Source organism: Dendrobates tinctorius, unplaced genomic scaffold (genome assembly GCF_039654945.1).
Source record: "Dendrobates tinctorius isolate UK_male_01 unplaced genomic scaffold, ASM3965494v1 ptg000111l, whole genome shotgun sequence".
In the NCBI taxonomy this organism is placed as follows: domain Eukaryota; kingdom Metazoa; phylum Chordata; class Amphibia; order Anura; family Dendrobatidae; genus Dendrobates; species Dendrobates tinctorius.
In genome coordinates, this window is record NW_027361779.1 from 39185068 (window position 1) to 39207165 (window position 22098).

Consider the following 22098-nt stretch of genomic DNA (forward strand, 5'->3'; position numbering starts at 1 on the left):
AGCCTATGTCCTGGGTGAAACGAGGGGCAGAGACCCAGGCGGGGAACTTTCCAGAAATGGAGGCCACGGTAAAAACGCTCATAGAGGCCATGCGACAGCAGCAGCAGGCTATGCAGCAGCAGGCTACACAGCAGCAGCAGGTTATGCAGCAGCAACAGGAGGCCATGCGGCAGCAGCAACAGGAGGCTATGCGACAGCAGGCTATGTGTCAGGATCCTGTCAGCGCCCGCGTGCAGCCTCTGCTGAGCAAGGACTCACCCGCACTGTAGGGGGGCCAGGGGTCAGGTACAGCCGGAAAGTACAGATACACAGGACCTGTGGATGCTGAAGTTTAGCAAGCAGTCACAGGACCTACGGTCATGTGACTGCAAGGGGCGGGGCTTAGCGTCCTGCTTTCAGAGATGGCAGGACACTATACAGAAATACTCAGAGTCAGGCAAAACGGAGGTCATGTACAGAGATATCAGTAAAGTACCAGGGATGAGACAGAACGGATAGTCAGGTCCAAGCAGAAGTCAAAACCAAACAGACATAGAAGGTACCAAGCAGAATCCAAAGCAATATCCAGAGAACAGACCGAGTCGTCCACAATGAATCAAGCAACCAGAACACAGCACAAACACACTCAGGGGTCACCACACAATGCCAAGGGCGAAAGTATAACTGACGGGGATGGGAGCGTCCTGAGGCTATAAGAAGCCTCTCCCAGAACCAGGGAGAGGCCACAATCATAGCCCCAGGTGTGCAGGTAAGCCTGCACTGGGATAACAACCTTTAACCCAGAAATGCCAGTCATCAGCACTGGTTCCAGACATTAACCCCACGTGTGCGAGTCAAACCCGCTCTGAGATCATGACAGTACCCCCCTCTCAACGGAGGGCCTCTGGACCCCCAGGCTTGCCCAGGTACTTAGCATGGAAAGCCCGCACCAGGCGATCAGCATGCATCAACCGGGCCGGTACCCAGGACCTGTCTTCCGGTCCATACCCTTTCCAATGAACCAGGTACTGTACCGACCGCCGTACCAACCTGGTATCTACGATGTGACCAACCTCGTACTCCACCTGCCCCTCGACCAAAACAGGAGAAGCAGCGGACTCGGAGTCTCCCCGGACTGTTTCAAAAGGTTTCAGTAGAGATTTGTGGAAGACGTTAGGGATCTTGAAAGAGGGTGGAAGGCATACGCCACTGGATTGATTTTTTCCACAATCTTGTATGGGCCAATGAATTTGGGCCCCAAGTTGGCTGAAGGAACCTTCAACTTAATGTGTCGCGTGGAGAGCCAAACCTTGTCTCCAACCTGAAACGTGGGCCCTGGTGTTCGTTTCCTGTCCACGAAAAACTTATACCTGCCCTGAGACCTAGATATACTCCGCTGAACTTCTGCCCACGTATTCTGTAATCGCTGAACAGAGCCCTCAGCCCCGGGACACCCCGAGTCCAGACGAGAAAACTCACCAAAATGAGGACTGAACCCATAATTGATCAAAAAAGGAGTCATACCCATGGATTGACTCACCCAACTATTGAAGGCAAATTCAGCCAACGGCAGTACATCGCACCAGTCATTCTGTCTAGCAGAGGTCAGACACCTGAGGATCTGTTCCAGGGACTGGTTAGTGCGCTCCGTCTGACCATTGCTCTCAGGATGGTATGCAGACGAAAAGGACAGAGACATCCCTTTTTATTTTGCAGAAAGCATGCCAAAACTTATCCACAAACTGCACACCATGATCAGACACCACATTCAGGGGTACCCCATGCAACCGGATAACATGCTGCACAAACAACCTGGACAACGTCTTAGCTGACGGTAGTGCGGACAGGGGTACAAAATGAGCCTGCTTAGAAAACCTGTCCACCACTACCCATACCACTGTATTACCCTTAGATGGAGGGGGATTGGTAACAAAATCCATGGATAAGTGAGTCCATGGTCTTTCAGGCACTGTCAAGGGCATCAGCTCCCCTGCCGACCGGCTATGAGAGCTTTTAGGACGAGCGCAGACCCCACAACCAGCAATGAATTTTTATATGTCTGAACCAAAAGTAGGCCACCAAAAGATCCTAGCCACCACCAGACGCCTGGCTGAAATACCAGGGTGAGCACTCAGCTTGGATTCATGGAACTCCTGCAAGAGTTTCAGGCGAAGTTGCTCTGTGACAAACAACTTTCCCTCCGGCTCGGCCGCCGGGGCCCGCGAATGGGCCCCCTGAATCTCCCGTTCCAATTCAGATGAGACCTCTGCTATCACAACCCCAGGGTGAAGAATGGAGGATGGTGACTCAGGGGGCAACACTGGCTGAAAACTGCACGATAAGGCGTCAGCCTTGACATTCTTAGACCCTGGCCGAAATGTAATCGTAAACTGAAAACGGGAAAAAAAAGTGACCAACGGGCCTGTCTGGGCATTAGTCTTTTAGCAGACTCAATGTATGACAAATTTTTGTGATCCGTGATCACCGTAACCGGGTGACTGGCCCCCTCCAAAAAGTGCCTCCATTCTTCAAACTCCAATTTGACCGCAAGAAGTTCTCTATTGCCTACGTCGTAATTTCTTTCCGTAGCAGAGAACTTCTTGGAAAAGAAAGCACATGGCCTGAGGTTGGTTAGAGTGGCAGGCCCTTGGGACAACACCACCCCCACCTCAGAGGCGTCCACTTCCACGACGAATGGTTTGGACGGATCTGGCTGTACTAACACGGGAGCAGACATAAAGCTTCTTTTCAGGGTCGCAAAGGCCTCTTTTGCGAGCGAGGACCAGTTTCTCACATCCGCACCTTTACAAGTAAGATCTGTGAGTGGTATGACCACCTGTGAAAACCCCCGAATAAATTTGCGGTAATAATTGGCGAACCCCAAGAAGCGCTGAAGACCCTTAAGGTCTCGGGGTTGCACCCAATCCGCAATGGCCTGCACCTTCTTGGGGTCCATGCAAAAACCCTCACAGGACACAATTAATCCCAAAAAAGACAATTCTTGAACAAAAAACACACATTTCTCCAATTTGGCATACAGATGATTTTCCCTCAGTCTTTGGAGAACTGTTCGTACATGATTCAGATGAGATTGACTGTCGGGAGAGTATATCAGAATATCGTCTAAGTAAATGACAACAAAACGACCAATGAGATCCGAGAATACCACGTTAATGCAATTCTGAAATATGGCTGGGGCATTGGTAAGACCAAACGGCATGACTAAATTTTCAAACAGTCCCTCGGTCGTGAGGAACGCGGTTTTCCTTTCATCCCCCTCCCGAACCCTTATCAAATTATATGCCCATTCGAAGATCCAGTTTGGAGAACCATTTTGCCCCTGAAAGTTGGTTACACAAATCGGGAATCAACGGAAGGGGGTACGTATGCCGCCACAGGTGAGACTGAGGGACGTATGTGTCCTTTGCGATGACTCTCAGCAATGTAATCTTTCATGGCCAAGCGCTCAGGGCCAGATAAATTAAACAGACGTGCTTTAGGCAATTTAGTTCCCGGGACTAACTCGATAGCACAGTCAAAGTGTCTATGTAGCGGTAACGTCTCTGCCTCGCTTTCAGAGAACACATCTTCGAATTCTTTCAGGTACTCCGGAATACCTTCCAGCTCGACAGATGACACAGATACAGATTTAACAGGCTCAACCAATAGTGCAGACTTATCACATAACATCGAATCATTAAACCCCCACTTAACAATCTCCCCTGTTTTCCAGTTAATGACTGGGTTATGGCGTTGTAACCAGGGCATGCCCAACACCAATCCTGCTTGTAGATTATCCAGAACCAAACAACTTAATTTTTCCACATGGGTAGCGCCCACTTTGAGCGAAAACAAGTCAGACAAAGATAATTCCCTCTTTAGTGAGGGGGGAGGAGTCAATGGCCACCACTTTGATCGGAACCTTAAGTCTAACTGTCCCTATCTTACAGCGTGTGACCAATTGGGAGTCAATGAGATTGATGGATGATCCGCAGTCCATGAAAGCTGTAGAGGGAAAACAACAATCGTCCACTAACAGTTCCACATGAAGCAACACCTTAGAAAACGAGGAAAAGGGTACCTGAGGGTCTAAGTAGTCTCCCCGCTGACTACCCAGACCTAGTCATTTCCCGTTGACCGGGTTGAGGATGGACAATCAGGACACTCCGTTTTCCAATGTCCCGTTTTACCACAATAGAAGCATAACTGCTTTTCTCTCCGGCGTTGTCTCTCCTTTTCCTTCAGGGAGAGAGCCCCTATGTCCATGGGCACAGAAACAGTCTCTTTTCCACTAGGGAACAATGGAGTCTCCGCCTGCATCACCCCCCTGGCCCGCAGCCTGAGGTCCATCCGGACGGCCTGAGTCATGGCGTCCTTGAGTGAGATAGGTGGGGGATGTAATGCCAAGGCATCCTGTAACCGCTCGGACAAGCCTCTGTGAAAGACTCCTCAGAGTGCGGCATCTCAAGAGACCTCTGTGGCCCAGCAGCGGAATTCTGTACAAAACCACTCAGCCGAGTGTTTCCCCTGACAGACACTCATCACCATGTCCACTGGCAATTGCACTCGGTCCGGCTCATCATATATGTGTCAGAGGGCCTCAAAAAACGCATTTACAGACACTCTCTCAGGGGCAGTGGGAGGAAGGGAGAAAGCCCAAGCTTGTGGGGACCCTCTTAACAGAGACATAATGACCCCAACCTTCTGACTTTCGTCCCCAGAGGAACGTGGCCTCAAACTAAAGAAGAGTTTGCACCCCTCCATGAAGACCCTGAACTCCTTTTTGTCCCCAGAAAAGAAATCAAGCAGTTTAACAGGTGGTTCTGGGGACACCAAAACAACATCACTCGCCCCAGCCCCCAGAGACCCAGCAGCTAAAGACCCCTGCACTGTCTCAGAAACCTGCTGCTGAGAGCGAGCCAGAGCTTGCTGCTCCAGAGATAAACCCTGAAACATCTGACTCAGATTTTTCATTTGCTCAGCAAGAGATTGTATGGGATCCATATTTCTCAGCAGAGAAAGAAAAAAAACCCCAAAAACTTAATGGTCAGTTATGTCAGGATCCTGTCAGCGCCGGCGTGCAGCCTCCGCTGAGCAGGGACTCACCCGCACTGTAGGCGGGCCCGGGGTCAGGTACAGCCGGAAAGTACAGATACACAGGACATGTGGATGCTGAAGTTTAGCAAGCAGTCACAGGACCTACGGTCATGTGACTGCAAGGGGCGGTGCTTAGCGTCCTGCTTTCAGAGATGGCAGGACACTATACAGAAATACTCAGAGTCAGGCAAAACGGAGGTCATACACAGAGATATCAGTAAAGTACCAGGGATGAGACAGAACGGATAGTCAGGTCCAAGCAGAAGTCAAAACCAAACAGACATAGAAGGTACCAAGCAGAATCCAAAGCAATATCCAGAGAACAGACCGAGTCATACACAGAGAATCAAGCAACCAGAACACAGCACAAACACACTCAGGGGTCACCCCACAATGCCAAGGGTGAAAGTATAACTGACGGGGATGGGAGCGTCCTGAGGCTATAAGAAGCCTCTCCCAGAACCAGGGAGAGGCCACAATCATAGCCCCAGGTGTGCAGGTAAGCCTGCACTGGGATCACAAGCTTTAACCCAGAAATGCCAGTCATCAGCACTGGTTCCAGACATTAACCCCACGTGTGCGAGTCAAACCTGCACTAAGATCATGACACTATGCAGCAGCAGGCTATGCAACAGCAGCAGGAAACCAATCAGCTGTTGATACAGCATATCACGACAGCGCAGACCAAAGGAGCTGACCAGGGAATCCATGATGTCCGGAAAGCGGTTCGTATAGCGATTCCCAAGATGGAGAAATCGGACGATGTGGAGGCATACCTGGAGATGTTCGAAGGAGTTGCTGAGAGAGAGAAGCTACCCCGGGACCATTGGGCGGATATCCTCGCTCCGTTTCTGACCCCAGGACCTTTGAAAGCGTATCAGGACCTACCCACAGAGCAAAGGGTGGACTACACGGTCATCAAGGGTGAGACACTGGCACGTCTTGGGGTAAATGTGTTAGTGCGGGCCCAGCGGGTACACCAGTGGGAGTTTACCCCCTCCAAGCCTGCGCGGTCCCAGTATTACGACCTGTTGCACCTGTTACAAAAGTGGTTGCAGCCTGAGGTGTTGTCCCCCACGACCATGCTGTACCGCATAGTGACTGATAAATTTTGGAGGGCTTTGCCCCACTCCCTCCAGACATGGGTCTGACAGGCATCCCCTACTAATGTCATGCAGATGATAGACCTCATAGAAAGGTGTGGGGCTACCAAAGAGTTACAGGGAGGGACCCCCCGGAAGGTAACAGGAAGGTTCCCTAAGTCCCCACCCCTGGTTCAGCGAGCGGAGCCCAGGAAGGCCGCTCAGGACTTATCTGGGGAAGTAAGGAGCCCCATAATCTGCTGGCAGTGCCAGGAACCAGGTCATAGGAGAGCTGATTGCCCCCACCAGAATGAGCCCATGGACACAAATTTTGGGTACCGCCAGTCCCACTATGCCGAACCGATGTGTGCAATGGGTACCCCGAAAGGTCCCAATATGGAACATTTATGCCGGGTTGAAGTGGAGGGTACCCCGGCTGTGGCCCTATTGGACTCAGGGAGTCATGTAACCCTGGTACGAGCCAGCTGGATACACACCAGCAAGTATACGGGTCGAAAAATTGGGGTGTTGTGTATACATGGAGACTTAAAAGACTATCCCACCGCACTAGTGGTAATCAGCACCCCAGCGGGGAGGCGGTGCCACGAGGTGGGGGTTGTGACTAATTTACATTATGAAGTGATAATTGGACGAGACTTTCCGTTGTTTTCTGTGCTGTGGCCATCTGTTGTCCCACCCACTGAGCAACTGCCAGCACCAGAGGCAACCAGGTTACATTCTCCAGAAGTGGGGCATGAACCTGGTGGCCCGGAGGAAGAAGTGCTGGCTGTAGGAATAACCTTCCCTTTGGTGGAGGAGGGGGCGAATTCTCCCAGGGAATTATTGATTGGAGAGGTGGAAGACTTGCCACCGGGACCTGAGTTGTCAGACTTGAATGTATCAGGTGACAATTTTGGTACAGCGCAACTCAGAGACCTTACTTTAGCCCGGGCCAGAGAAAATGTACTGTTTGTTAATGGGGAACCCCAACAACCTGGGGCAGATACTGTGTTGCCACGCTTTGAGCTGAACCAGGATTTGTTGTACCGAGTGGAGAAAATACGGGGGGAAATGGTAGAACAATTACTGGTACCTCAGACGTATCGGAGGCTGGTAATGGATTTAGCGCATGCGCATGTACTTGGGGGGCATTTGGGCCAAAATAAAACCCTTGACCGAATTCTGCAGCGATTTTACTGGCCAGGGGTCCATGAAGAAGTTAAACGGTACTGTAGCTCCTGTGCAGTGTGCCAGGTAACCAGTCCCCAGCCTCACTTTCGGAGCCCTTTGGTGCCTTTGCCAATTATAGAGGTGACCTTCGAGAGAGTGGCTATGGTGGGGCCTCTCAATAAGTCGGCAAGGGGACACCAACACATTCTTGTAGTTCTAGATTATGCTACCCGATATCCTGAGGCCATTCCTCTGCGCCACACATCAGCTAAGCTTATAGCAAAGGAACTCATGGGTATGTTTTCACGGGTGGGAATTCTGCAAGAGATTTTAACAGACCAGGTAACCCCCTTTATGTCAAAAATTATGAAGGAACTCTGCCAGTTGTTAAATGTTAAACAGTTGTGCACATCGGTCTATCATCCCCAAATAGATGGTCTGGTAGAAAGGTTCAATTAGACGCTGAAAAGCATGTTAAAAAAGGCAGTTTCCAAAGACGGGAAGGACTGGGATCTCTTATTACCATATTTGTTGTTTGTAGTACGGGAGGTGCCTCAGGCATCTACGGGGTTCTCGCCCTTTGAACTGTTGTATGGCAGACAACCACGGCGCTTACTCGATATAGCCAAAGAGGCCTGGGAGAACCAACCTACCCCCCACAAAAGTCTGATAGAACATGTTGCAATAATGCAAGAGAGAATGGAGACAGTCCTACCCTTGGTCCGGGAACATATGGAGGCAGCAGAACGGTCACAGTCGGGTCTATAACCAGGAGGCTCGGGTAAGAACCTTTAGCCCTGGGGATCGGGTGTTGGTGCTTGTGCCTACCGTAGACAGAAAATTTCTAGCAAGGTGGCAGGGACCCTACGAGATCATGGAGAAGGTGGGGCCAGTAGACTACAAGGTACACCAGCCAGGACAGAGAAAGCCAGAACAGGTTTACCATATTAATTTGCTTAAACCCTGAAAAGATAGAGAGCACCTTGGTGGGGATAGTCTGCTGCCAGCATTTCAGATGGAAAAGGCTCCGTTACCTCGGGGCGAGGCATGAGAAACCCAACCCGCGGTCAAAATTGCAGATACTTTGTGTCCTAGCCAGGTTAAGGAGGTTCGGGTGTTCATTAGCCGAAATACAGATATTTTTTCGGAGCTCCCTGGACGCACCTCCCTAATCCAACATGACATTGTCACAGAGCCACAGGCCAAGGTCTGAGTAAAGCCTTATCGGGTGCCTGAGGCCCGGCGACAAGCCATCTCAGAAGAGGTAAAAGCTATGCTACAGTTAGGGGTCATAGAAGAGTCTCAAAGTGAGTGGGCCAGCCCAATAGTCCTAATACCCAAGCCTGATGGGTCTCTAAGATTCTGTAATGATTTTAGAAAACTCTATGACATTTCAAAGTTTGACTCCTACCCCATGTCCCGAGTTGACGAGTTGATAGAGCGCTTTGGGCAAGCACGGTATTTTACAACTCTGGACCTCACAAAAGGTTATTGGCAGGTAACAGAGGCGGCGAAGGAAAAAACGGCTTTTGTAACACCTGATAGTTGTTCCAGTATAAGGTTTAACCCTTTGGGTTGCATGGAGCTCCAGCAACGTTCCAGCAGTTAATGGATATTGTGCTCCGTCCCCATTGCCGCTATGCCTCAGCCTATCTAGACGATATCATTGTGTACAGCACCGACTGGGAAAGCCACTTAGCAAAAGTACAGGCAGTGATAGACTCTCTGCGACAAGCAGGGCTAACTGCCAACCCAAAGAAGTGTTCCATAGGGTTGGAAGAAGCTCGGTACTTGGATTATGTCATTGGGAGAGGAGTTCTCAAGCCCCAAGTAAACAAAGTAGAGGCAATCCAGAACTGGCCCCGTCCCCTTACAGCAAAACAGGTAAAAGCCTTTTTAGGTTTGGTGGGATATTATAGGCGGTTCATTCCCAACTTTGCAACCCTGTCCGCGCCTTTAACAGATTGCTTAAAAAGGAAAAAATCTGTGATGGTTTACTGGAATGATCAGTTAGAGGAGGCCGTTACAAAGTTAAAATGGGCACTGTGTGGTACTCCAATCCTGATAACTCCAAATTTCAAAAAAGAGTTTGTTGTGCAGACTGATGCCTCTGAGATAGGGTTCAGTGCCGTGCTGTCTCAGGAAGTTAACGGGGAAGAGCATCCCGTTAGTTTCCTAAGCCGGAAGCTTACCCCAGCTGAAACCATATACAGTATTGTGGAGAGAGAGTGCCTGGCCATCAAGTAGGCACTGGAGTCATTGCGCTACTATTTGCTGGGGAGAACATTTCGGTTGGTGATAGATTATTCCCCTCTTAAATGGATGAGTCAAGCTAAGGAGCGGAATGCCTAAATCACAAGGTGGTTCCTGTCAATGCAAAATGTTAAGTTTTCAGTGGAACATCGCGCAGGCAGACTACAGGGGAATGCAGATGCCCTGTCCAGAGTTCACTGTATGTCATGTGTCCACCCCCTTAGGGTTGAACATAGGAGGGAGGTATGTGGTACAGTAAAGGGTGTTTTACTGGATGGAAGATATGTTTCTCCCAGCAGATTAATGTTTGGCCAGGTTTTTCCCTAAAGACAGGACCTGCGATGATGTCAGGGTCACGTGATCAGCCCATGTGATGTCTATCTCACTGGTGGGAGGGGTTGGGCCCTATGTAATGGAGGTTGGTGATTGCCACAAGGAGAGTGTGTTTCTGGAAGCTACAGGAACTTGGCTGGACTCAGCCTGAAACTTGTATACAGGATCCCCATGCTGCAGGACTATAGCAGCAAGACTCGGAAGAACCCCGGGAATGGCACCTGGCGGATGCTGCAGGACCTGGCAGCCGCTTAGTTAAGCCCGTCCTGTGCAAGGGGTGAGTCTTTGACCAGTGGTTCTCCAAGCTGGAGTATGTGTATGTTTTTTTTCTTATATTCTGTTAACCAGCTGGTTACAAAGTGACATTAAAACCACTGAAACTGGACTTTATGCCTGTGTGTTGCCTCGTTACTGCCGCCCTGCCATTACCTACCAGAACGAATCCCTACAACACCCTGTGCTAGATGCAGCAAAGCAGCCCAGAACATAACAGAGCTTCCTCCATATTTCACTGTAGGGACAGTTTTTTTTATATGCTTCATTTTTCCGTCTGTGAACATAGAGCTGATATGCCTTGCCAAAAATTTCATTTTTGCCTCATCTGTCCTTAGGACATTCTCCCAGAAGCTTTGTGGCTTGTCAACATGTAGTTTGGAAAATTCCAGTCTGGCTATTTTATGATTTTTTTTCAAAAAAAATATGTGGTTATGTCCTGTGGAAGAGGTCATTTGAACCTTGAAACTCGTTAAATTAAACCACTTTCTTCCATTTGAACACCTTGACTTTATATCATTATCGGCAGTGCGGACTATATCCACAAAATCCTTTCTCTTGTCATATCTGATACAGTCTCTTGCAGACCCATGGATCTGCTGCAGCTGGAATCCTCATTGAGATCTATATGCCTTACCAATAGATCTATCAGGTTAGTGCAATCTGAATTGAATGAAACTTGTGTCCATCGGATAAGACCCTATTGTGCTGATCTCTCCTACAGTTTAATCCTAATCATATAAATATACTCACACAGACAACAGAAGAATTCACTGGTGATTGGAGGATGAGGTTAAGCCAAAGCAGGAGAAAAAGGGGAATTATTACACATCGAAAATATAGCAATAGTCACAGATTAATCCACCAATAACCTTCTCAAATAACAACCACCAACAACCTCCAGCCATGCAGAAAAAGCTACCCTAACAATGAGTGCTAGCCAGGGCTCACAATATATTGGAGATGGGAGCGGCTAATAGTGAATAACTAAGACTTCTTTCAGGTAAGCTTTCAAGAACTCTCAACTGAGCAGATTATCCCCTGCACTACTAAAAGAAACCTGCACCATTTAATATTAAGGTGGAGTGCTTTAGTCAGTACAGGATTGTGAGAAATCAGACCCTGTGGTCTTTTGGCTCCTCTCTGTAATGGTAAGCGCATGATAGTAACCTCCTTTCTACGAGGGGCCTCTGGAACCTCAGTGCCACGATCCAGACTAGAGTTTGTTTTCTGCTGTCTTCTCTCTGGACTGGTCATGCGGGGGTTAAGCCCCTCTGCCTCGTTTTGGAGCTGGCTGGGATATTTCAGTCCTCTGCAGCCTGCGGGCCAGTGTCAGCTATAGTTCAAGCTTCCAGGCTAGAACCGCTGACCCGTATACCCTAGTGATCCTTCTGCCTCTGACTTCCTGTACTCGTGTATGACTCGGCCTGACTGTAATGACTGGAGGTCCAAATAAGACCCTGTGGGTCACAAACTGAGACTGAGGCAGAAATCCCAAAAGAGTCTTTACTCAAACAGCAGATAAAGTAAAAATTAGTATATGGAAGAAACAGATTGAATACCATTATACAGTACACTCACTCAGCCAGAGCTGAAATCACTATGTCAATCCAAGGTTCCCTGAAGAGTGTATTACATAGGGATTTGAAAAAAATTTACCTATCAGAAAGGTCAATTCAGGTACTCAGAGAACAGGTGTAAATCGAATGTAGTGATATCAAGGGACCCCCTGGAATAGCACACTGAGTATAACCTATACAAACCTACAATAACAATACATAAAAATATAATACAAAGGTCCTTAAGTGCTTCAACTAGGGATATCCGGGTATCTATGACTATGGTACCTTTAACCTGAGGTGAGTCTCCTCTCAGGCATATAGATTGCATAGGCTGCAGCCAGTCCCAAATCTTCGGCACCAATCAGTTGCAGCAACACAAGGTTCCATGTCTTGTCGGCCAGTGCCGAGCCCAAACGCCAGGGACTTATAGTTCTGTAGCCTCAAGATGCCGTCTCTCCTCCTGTAGTCCTCACGAATTCTCCTAGAAGCCATACGCTTGTTTCTGTATAAAATGTCTGTCCAATATTGCTTCTCAGCTCATCACAACAGGGACTCCACAGAGCTCCACAGTCACACAGCTCTCAGGAATGCTCATTCTTAGTTCCACAGCAAGTTCTCAGGCTCCCAAGATGAAGGGTTGCAATACACAGTCTCTTACAGCATTCAATCTCTTTGCTTCTCACAAGCTGCTCCACCCACACAGTGTTTCTCAGGGCAGTCTCTCTTCTTCTGGAAGCTTCCCTTACAGCTCTAGACAGCCGGCACTGGGTCCCACCCTCCAGCACACACAGCACTTGCTCTTAGCTGCAGCAGGCAAACACCACAGGATCCTAGTGCTCTCCTGGTATAATCACAGTTCACCCTCTTACATGATCTCTGGACTCCGCCTCTTGTTTTCCGTCTCTGAAACCACGCTCCCCGACTGGCTTTGACTCTGACTTGTACCCCGACTATGTCTTTCGTCTCTCGTTTTGGATACCACATCCCCGGTAGGCTCTGACTTCTGGCTTTTCTGACCAATCTTTCGTTACCTGTGACACCTGTGCTGCTGCTCAGTGTTGCTACTCTGTGTGTACAACCTCTCTTCCCTCACCAGCACCCCCTGGTGGAGGTTGCGCTATACTGCACAGCAGCAGCATATCACACTCAGAATCGGGTTTATCAGGGTGTGCCATGTGAAAGACGGGATCAACTTAGCCGCACGGACTTCAGATGCTGGTACCCATATCCTCTGTTCAGGACCGTATCCCTTCCAGTGTACCAGATAATGAAGTGACCGATGAACTAAGCGAGAATCAACAATCTTAGCTATCTGAAATTCCAAATTTCCATCCACAATGACTGGCGGTAGCGGTGAGTGTATAGAGGGCATAACATATTTTTTTGAGTAGAGATTTATCAAACACATTATGGGTCCTAAAAGTGGGTAGGAAAGCAAGGCAGAATGCTACGGGATTGACGACGGTCACAGTCTTCTAAGGACCGATGAACTTGGGACCCAGTTTCCAAGAGGGAACTTTCAACTTAATGTTTCTTTGCGGAAAACCACACCAAGTCACCAACACACAGGTCCGGACCCACCAAACATCTCCGATAAGCCACACTCTTATATTTGGACCCCATCTTCCTCAAATTATCAAGAACCCCTTCCCACACAGATATAATTGATGCTGAAAACCGTTCTTCAGGTATTCCAGAAGGACGATTCCTATTAAATGAGCTGAATTGAGGATGAAACTCGTATGCCCTGAAAAACAGGGGACTTACCAGTAGACTCATGACAACGATTATTTTCAGCAAATTCAGCTAGAGGTAAGTAGGTAACCCAATCCTCCTGATCCTCAAGCAAAAAAACACCTTAGATAAGTCTCAAGATTTTGGTTAACCTGTTCAGTTTGCCCATTAGACTGCCGGTGAAGTGCTGAAGAGAACAACAGATGGATCCCCAAACGAGTGCAAAATGCCCTCCAAAATTTGGAAATAAACTACACCCCCTGGTCAGAAACAATCTAGGCATGGATCCCATATAATTTTATAATCTCTGTGATGAAAATTTGTGCCAAGGTATTGACATTAGGTAAAGTGAGTAGCACAATAAAATGTGACATTTTACTGAATCTGTCCACCACCACCAAAATTACAGTATTACCTGCTGACACGGGTAAATCAGTGATTAAATCGACCAATAAATGATTCCAAGGTCTACTGGGAAATGCCAATGGTTGGAGAGATCCCAACGGATGAGTATGCAAGGTTTTAAAATGCAAACAGACACTGCAGGTGGCTACATGTTTCCAGATATCCTGATGTACAATTGACCACCAAAAACATCAAGTAAGAAGATCTGTGGTGACTTTATTACTGTGATGTCCGGCTAAGACCGAATCATGATGTTCATTTAGAATTTTCAGGTGGATATTCCCCTGTAGAAACAGTTTACCTAACGGACAGGCAGCAGGGGCATCCCCCTGAGCCTGAACAAGTTCTTTATCAAGATCAGAGCATATAGACGCAATAACCACCCCTTTCTGCAGTATAGGAACCAGATAATAATAATCTTCACCCCCAGGAAAACAATGAGATAAGGCATATGCCCTAATGTTCTTGTTCCCCGGCCTATATGTAACAAAAAAGTTAAACTTGGTGAAGAACAATGCCCATCTTGCCTGTCGAGGCATTAGACATGTTGCAGACTCTAGATATATGAGATTCTTATGATTCGTGATTACCATAACCGGATGAACTTCCACCTCCAGAAAATGATGCCACTCTTGATTGCTAAGAGTTCCCTGTTACAAATTTGTCATAATTTTGCTCCACAGATGACAGTTTTTTAGAAAAGAACGTACATGGACAACATTTACCAGGAGACGCACGTTGCGACAATACAGCCTCCACCCCCACTTCAGACGCGTCAATTTCTACAATATATGACTGAGTAACGTTAGGTTGTATGAGAAACAGCGCAGATGCAAAGCACTCCTTCAAGGTATTGAATGCCTCCCTGGCTGGACTGGACCATTTAGAAAAGTCTGTCCCTTTCCTGGTCATATCTGTCAGAGGTTTGGCCACTACTGAAAAGTTTTTGATGAAATTACGGTAGTAGTTGCTGAAACCCAAGAACCTTTGTAACGCCTTCAAATCCTCAGGATGATCCCAATCCAGTAGTGCCCAGACTTTTGTCAGATCCATGCAATAACCAGTGGACAATAAAACATATCCTAGAAAACAGATTTCCTTAACTGAGAACATACATTTCTCCGGTTTAACAAATAACTTATTGTCTCTGAGTATCTGTAAGACCTGCTTGACATGTCCTTGATGTGACTCAAGGTAAGGTTAATAAATTAATATGTTATCAAGATAAATTACAACAAATCTACATACCAGATGACTAAAGATGTCATTTACAAAGTGCTGAAAGATGGCGGGAGCATTCGTCAACCCAAATGGCATCACAAGGTTCTCATAGTGTCTATCAGGCATATTGAAAGCTGTTTTCCCCCTCTTTATTACAAATGAGATTATTAATTCGAATCAGATTATACGCCCCACTGAGATCCAGTTTAGAAAACCATTTTGCACCTACAATCTGATGAAAGAGGTCCGGGATGAGAGGGAACGTGTATAGATCCTGGACCATGATATGATTGAGTTTGCAGAAATCTAGGCAAGGGTGCAACCCTCTGTCTTTCTTCTTTACAAAGAAAAACCCTGCAGTAATGGGGGATGATGGTCTGATATGACTCTTTGCCAAACTTTCCACGATATAGTCCTTAAAGGCCTGCCTCTCTGGACCACACAGCTTGCTCTTTGACAGCTTGGCCCCAGAGACAAGATTAACAGTGCAGTCATAAGGATGATAGGGAGGAAGTTCTTGGCACTCCTGCTCCGAGAACACATTCCCAAAATCAGACAGATATATAGGCACAGACTGGGAATCCACCCAATCTACCGCAGGGTTGTGCAGAGTGAGCCAAGGAAGTCCAAGAACCATAGGAGAGGGTAGACCCTCTGGTATATAACAGTCAATACCTTCTGAGTGTATGGCCCCTACCTGTAAATGTAACCCCAGGACGATTTGAGTAAAATATCCCTGTCTCAAGAGTGCAGAATCAATGGCGATTATGGGTATAGGTCTGGAAAGTGTATGTGGTTTGAGGCCCTGGACGAATCTAGTGTTTATTAAGTTAAACCCCTCACCAATGACCAGAAATGCAGAAACAACCACCTAATTTTTGCCCAGATGGATTTCAGAAGGCAGAAAAAATTGTGTAATGCCCATGGGGGAGATATGTACATCTGGGTTGCTAACCTCCCCGCATCCCGGTCTCCTTAGATTTCCGGCGGCTGTTTACAGTGAGATAGGGAAGGACATGCGCTCACAATATGGCCCTTTCTCTTACCGACAAAACATACTCCCCCTTTACGCCAAACTGCAATCTGATTTCCAGAGCGAGTTGCCCCACCCAATTGCATAGTTTCCTCAGATGCCACAGACCAGGTTAACTCTTGGCCTTGGACCTCCTGCACATCGGGGTGTCTCCATATGTCTCTGGCCAAGATGGCGATTCAACAGGATAGTCAGACTCATGGCCGCCTCAAAGTAAACTGGAGTCTCATACAAGGCTAAGGCATTCTTCACCCTTAGGCCGGGGTCACACTTGCGAGTGCAATGCGAGAAGCTCGCGCGAGTCTCTTGCCTTAATACCCGACACTGCCGCCGGCACTCGGACCGGAGTGTGCGGCTGCATGTCTTTCTATGCAGTTGAACGCTCCAGTCCGAACCGCCGGTAGCAGTGTCGGGTATTAAGGCAAGAGACTTCTCGCATTGCACTCGCAAGTGTGACCCCGGCCTTACTGATAGCCCTACACAGAACAGGCTGCGGAATGCGGGGTCATTCCTCTTAGGCTGGGATCACACATGCGAGAAACACGGCTGAGTCTGGCATGATAATACCCGGCACTGCCGCCGGCACTCAGGAGCGGAGCGTGCAGCTGCATGTATTGCTATGTGGCTGCACGCTCCTGAGTGCCGGTGGCAGTGCCAGGTATTATCATGCCAGACTCAGCCGTGTTTCTCGCATGTGTGATCCCGGCCTTACTGATAGCCCTACACAGAACAGGCTGTGGAATGCGGGGTCATTCCTCCTAGGCTGGGATCACACATGCGAGAAACACGGCTGAGTCTGGCATGATAATACCCGGCACTGCCGCCGGCACTCAGGAGCGGAGCGTGCAGCTGCATGTATTGCTATGTGGCTGCATGCTCCTGAGTGCCGGTGGCAGTGCCAGGTATTGTCATGCCAGACTCAGCCGTGTTTCTCGCATGTGTGATCCCGGCCTTACTGATAGCCCTACACAGAACAGGCTGCGGAATGCGGGGTCATTCCTCTTAGGCTGGGATCACACATGCGAGAAACACGGCTGAGTCTGGCATGATAATACCCGGCACTGCCGCTGGCACTCAGGAGCGGAGCGTGCAGCTGCATGTATTGCTATGTGGCTGCATGCTCCTGAGTGCCGGCGGCAGTGCCAGGTATTAACATGCCAGACTCAGCCGTGTTTCTCGCATGTGTGATCCCGGCCTTACTGATAGCCCTACACAGAACAGGCTGCGGAATGCGGGGTCATTCCTCTTAGGCTGGGATCACACATGCGAGAAACACGGCTGAGTCTGGCATGATAATACCCGGCACTGCCGCCGGCACTCAGGAGCGGAGCGTGCAGCTGCATGTATTGCTATGTGGCCCGCACGCTCCTGAGTGCCGGCGGCAGTGCCAGGTATTAACATGCCAGACTCAGCCGTGTTTCTCGCATGTGTGATCCCGGCCTTACTGATAGCCCTACACAGAACAGGCTGCGGAATGTGGGGTCATTCCTCTTAGGCTGGGATCACACATGCAAGAAACACGGCTGAGTCTGGCATGTTAATACCCGGCACTGCCGCCGGCACTCAGGAGCGGAGCGTGCAGCTGCATGTATTGCTATGTGGCTGCATGCTCCTGAGTGCCGACGGCAGTGCCAGGTATTATCATGCCAGACTCAGCCGTGTTTCTCGCATGTGTGATCCCGGCCTTAGTGTCTGTGGACCACCTCCGAAACGCGAGCAATACTCCTCCGCTGACCGGTCTCCCTGCCGAAGCTGACGTAGTGTGGACTCAGCCAGGAAGACGCAGTCGGGGTCATCGTATATATGACCCAGCGCCATGGTATAACCATGTTTTACATGTGACCTGGGACATCCACACTGCACCCTTTTATTAGTAGTCTACAATCATTGACATTATATAAGAAATCTATTTTTAAAAATGTGAAGCTTAAAAAAAAGTAAGAAATAATAATGCTCAAAATGTCTACTAAAGGTAAAAAGAAAACAGTTATAATAAAAAACTATAGAAAAAAACTGCTAATGAAATAAGCCAAAAAGGTGATGTCTGCAGTCATTACATCATGTGCACAAAAGGTTATCTGTGGGAACGTAGCCGTAGTCTACGAACAGCTAATCATACTGTTGCATTAAACGGAAACTGCCACTAGGTGGCGCTCTCACGAGCAGTAATATCGGTGCTCCAGCGCCTCACTGTGGGGAGAAAACGAATATACAATGTAATGAATGCCACAAGTAGAAATTACGTCAGATGGGCAGCGCCCCTCCTTCAATATCAGGCGTGACCGCCATTGTCCAATCAGGTCTCGCAACCAAAATACGTCATCACGTTCGGCCGTCTGTACAAGTGTACAGTCCTGGGTGGTGGGAGGGATTAACTTCCGGAATCTGAATTTTGTTTTGATTGGCACTGCAGTTGACCAATGGAAGAAGAACTACTGAGACTTTTCCACCAATAGTCAGAAGAGTGACATACTCTGTACTAGACTATTGGTGGTATAGTTTTGTATGGCGCTTCTCAACTAGTTTTAGAGACTAGCAGCAGCCAATGGTGTGGTCGCTTACTGCCGGTGATCTATTGCTGAGGCTGCCGGCTGCTGTGTGTCTGCTCATCATGAAGATCCTACTGTGTGTCGTGTCCCCATCTGCCCCCAGATCTTCAGTCTACAACTAGCGACCGGTGAGAGGCGCCAGCCTACTGTACAGCCTAGTATGGGGGGCTCATCAGCCACATAGGTGGTCACCTCATACAAAGGACACAGCCTATTATAGGGGGTCATCAGCCACATAGGTGGTAACCTTCATACAAGGGACACAGCCTACTATAAGGGGGTCATCAGCCACATAGGTGGTCACCTCATACAAAGGACACAGCCTAGTATAGGGGGGGTCATCAGCCACATAGGTGGTCACCTCATACAAAGGACACAGCCTAGTATAGGGGGGGTCATCAGCCACATAGGTGGTCACCTTCATATAAGGGACACAGCCTACTATAGGGGGGCTCATCAGCCACATGGGTGCTCACCTCATACAAGGGACACAGCCTACTATAGGAGGGTCATCAGCCACATAGGTGGTCACCTTCATATAAGGGACACAGCCTACTATAGGAGGGGGTCATCAGCCACATAGGTGGTCACCTTCATATAAGGGACACAGCCTACTATAAGGGGGTCATCAGCCACATAGGTGGTAACCTTCATACAAGGGACACAGCCTACTATAAGGGGGTCATCAGCCACATAGGTGGTCACCTCATACAAAGGACACAGCCTACTATAGGGGGGTCATCAGCTACATAGGTGGTCACCTCATACAAAGGACACAGCCTATTATAGGGGGGTCATCAGCCACATAGGTGGTCACCTCATACAAAGGACACAGCCTACTATAGGGGGGGGTAACCTTCATACAAGGGACACAGCCTACTATAGGGGTCATCAGCCACATAGGTGGTCACCTTCATATAAGGGACACAGCCTATTATAGGGGGGGTCATCAGCCACATAGGTGGTCAGCTTCATACAAGGGACACAGCCTACTATAGGGGGCATCAGCCACATAGGTGATCACCTTCATATAAGGGACACAGCCTATTATAGGGGGGGTCATCAAGTGGTCACCTCATACAAAGGACACAGCCTACTATGGGGGGGGGGGGGGGGGTCATCAGCCACATAGGTGGTAACCTTCATACAAGGGACACAGCCTACTATGGGGGGGTCATCAGCCACATAGGTGGTAACCTTCATATAAGGGGGTCATCAGCCACATAGGTGGTCACCTTCATATAAGGGACACAGCCTATTATAGGGGGGTCATCTGCCACATAGGTGGTCACCTCATACAGAGGACACAGCCTACTATGGGGGGGGGTCATCAGCCACATAGGTGGTCACCTTCATACAAGGGACACAGCCTAGTATAGGGGGTCATCAGCCACATAGGTGGTCACCTTCATACAAGGGACACAGCCTAGTATAGGGGGGTCATCAGCCACATAGGTTGTCACCTTCATACAAGGGACACAGCCTACTATGGGGGGGGTCATCAGCCACTTAGGTGGTCACCTTCATATAAGGGACACAGCCTACTATCTAGGGTCATCAGCCACATAGGTGGTCACCTCATACAAAGGACACAGCCTACTATAGCGGGGTCATCAGCCACATAGGTGGTTACCTTCATACAAGGGACACAGCCTAGTATAGGGGGGTCATCAGCCACTTAGGTGGTCACCTTCATATAAGGGACACAACCTACTATCGGGGATCATCAGCCACATAGGTGGTCACCTCATACAAAGGACACAGCCTACTATAGGGGGGGTCATCAGCCACATAGGTGGTTACCTTCATACAAGGGACACAGCCTACTATGGGGGGGGGTCATCAGCCGCCACATAGGTGGTCACCTTCATACAAGGGACACAGCCTACTATGGGGGGGGGTCATCAGCCACTTAGGTGGTCACCTTCATATAAGGGACACAGCCTACTATCTAGGGTCATCAGCCACATAGGTGGTCACCTCATACAAAGGACACAGCCTACTATAGGGGGGTCATCAGCCACATAGGTGGTTACCTTCATACAAGGGACACAGCCTAGTATAGGGGGGTCATCAGCCACTTAGGTGGTCACCTTCATATAAGGGACACAACCTACTATCGGGGATCATCAGCCACATAGGTGGTCACCTCATACAAAGGACACAGCCTACTATAGGGGGGGTCATCAGCCACATAGGTGGTTACCTTCATACAAGGGACACAGCCTACTATGGGGGGGGGTCATCAGCCGCCACATAGGTGGTCACCTTCATACAAGGGACACAGCCTTGTATAGGGGGGGTCATCAGCCACATAGGTGGTTGTCACCATCATACCAGGGACACAGCCTAGTATGGGGGGGTCATCAGCTACATAGGTGGTCACCTTCATACATGGGACACAGCCTAGTATAGGGGGTCATCAGCCACATAGGTGGTCACTCATACCAGGGACACAGCCTAGTATAGGGGGGTCATCAGCCACATAGGTTGTCACCTTCATACAAGGGACACAGCCTAGTATAGGGGGTCATCAGCCACATAGGTGGTCACCTTCATACATGGGACGCAGCTTAGTATAGGGGGTCATCAGCCACATAGGTGGTCACTCATACCAGGGACACAACCTAGTATAGGGGGGTCATCAGCCACATAGGTTGTCACCTTCATACAAGGGACACAGCCTAGTATAGGGGGTCATCAGCCACATAGGTGGTCACTCATACCAGGGACACAGCCTAGTATAGGGGGGTCATCAGCCACATAGGTGATCACCTGTATACCTGGTAGGAACACAGCCTTATAGAGAGGGTGTCATCTGCCACATGTATGAAGGTGATCACTTCTCCAGGACCTTTGCTGCTGATGACAGCTGCTCTACTAGGCTGTGTGCCTATCATGTGAGTAACTGTGTGGCAGATGACACCCCCTCTACTAGGCTGCGGCCCTTGTATGAGGTGATCACCTCTGCAGGACATATGTGGCTGATGACAGCTGTTCTACAAGGCTGTGTTCCTACCATGTATGAGGTGTGACCTAAGGGGCACAACCTAGTAGAGAGGGTGTCGTCAGCCACATGTATGAAGGTGATTCCTTCTCCAAGACCCATGCGACTGATGACAGCTGCTCTACTAAGCTATGTGCCTACCATGTATGAAGATGATCACCTATGGGGTAGATGACACCCTCTGTATTAGGCTGCGTCCCTTGTATGAGATGATCACTTCTGCACGTGTGTGGCTATGACAGCTGCTCTACAAGGGACACAGCCTACTAATGAGGGTATCATCTGCCACATAGGTGATCGCCTTCATGCAAGGGACACAGCCTAGTATAGGGGGTCATCAGCCACATAGGTGGTCACCTCATATATGGTAGGCACACAGCTGTCATCAGCTACATATGTC

The 22098-nt window shown here is 48.9% G+C and overlaps 1 protein-coding gene across 3 annotated transcripts in view; it reads left to right on the forward strand.

The window, feature by feature from the left end:
- The first annotated feature begins 18611 nt into the window (after positions 1–18611).
- The window catches only part of IBTK (inhibitor of Bruton tyrosine kinase), a 125962-nt gene continuing 122475 nt past the window's right edge, over positions 18612–22098 (forward strand). For 2 of the 3 annotated variants that reach the window (XM_073589678.1, XM_073589679.1), the window contains exon 1: positions 18613–18819. The gene's annotated coding sequence lies outside the window, so the exon portion shown is untranslated. Of the gene's footprint in view, positions 18820–22098 lie in introns of all 3 variants that reach the window. The other variant, XM_073589680.1, reaches the window with a different exon arrangement.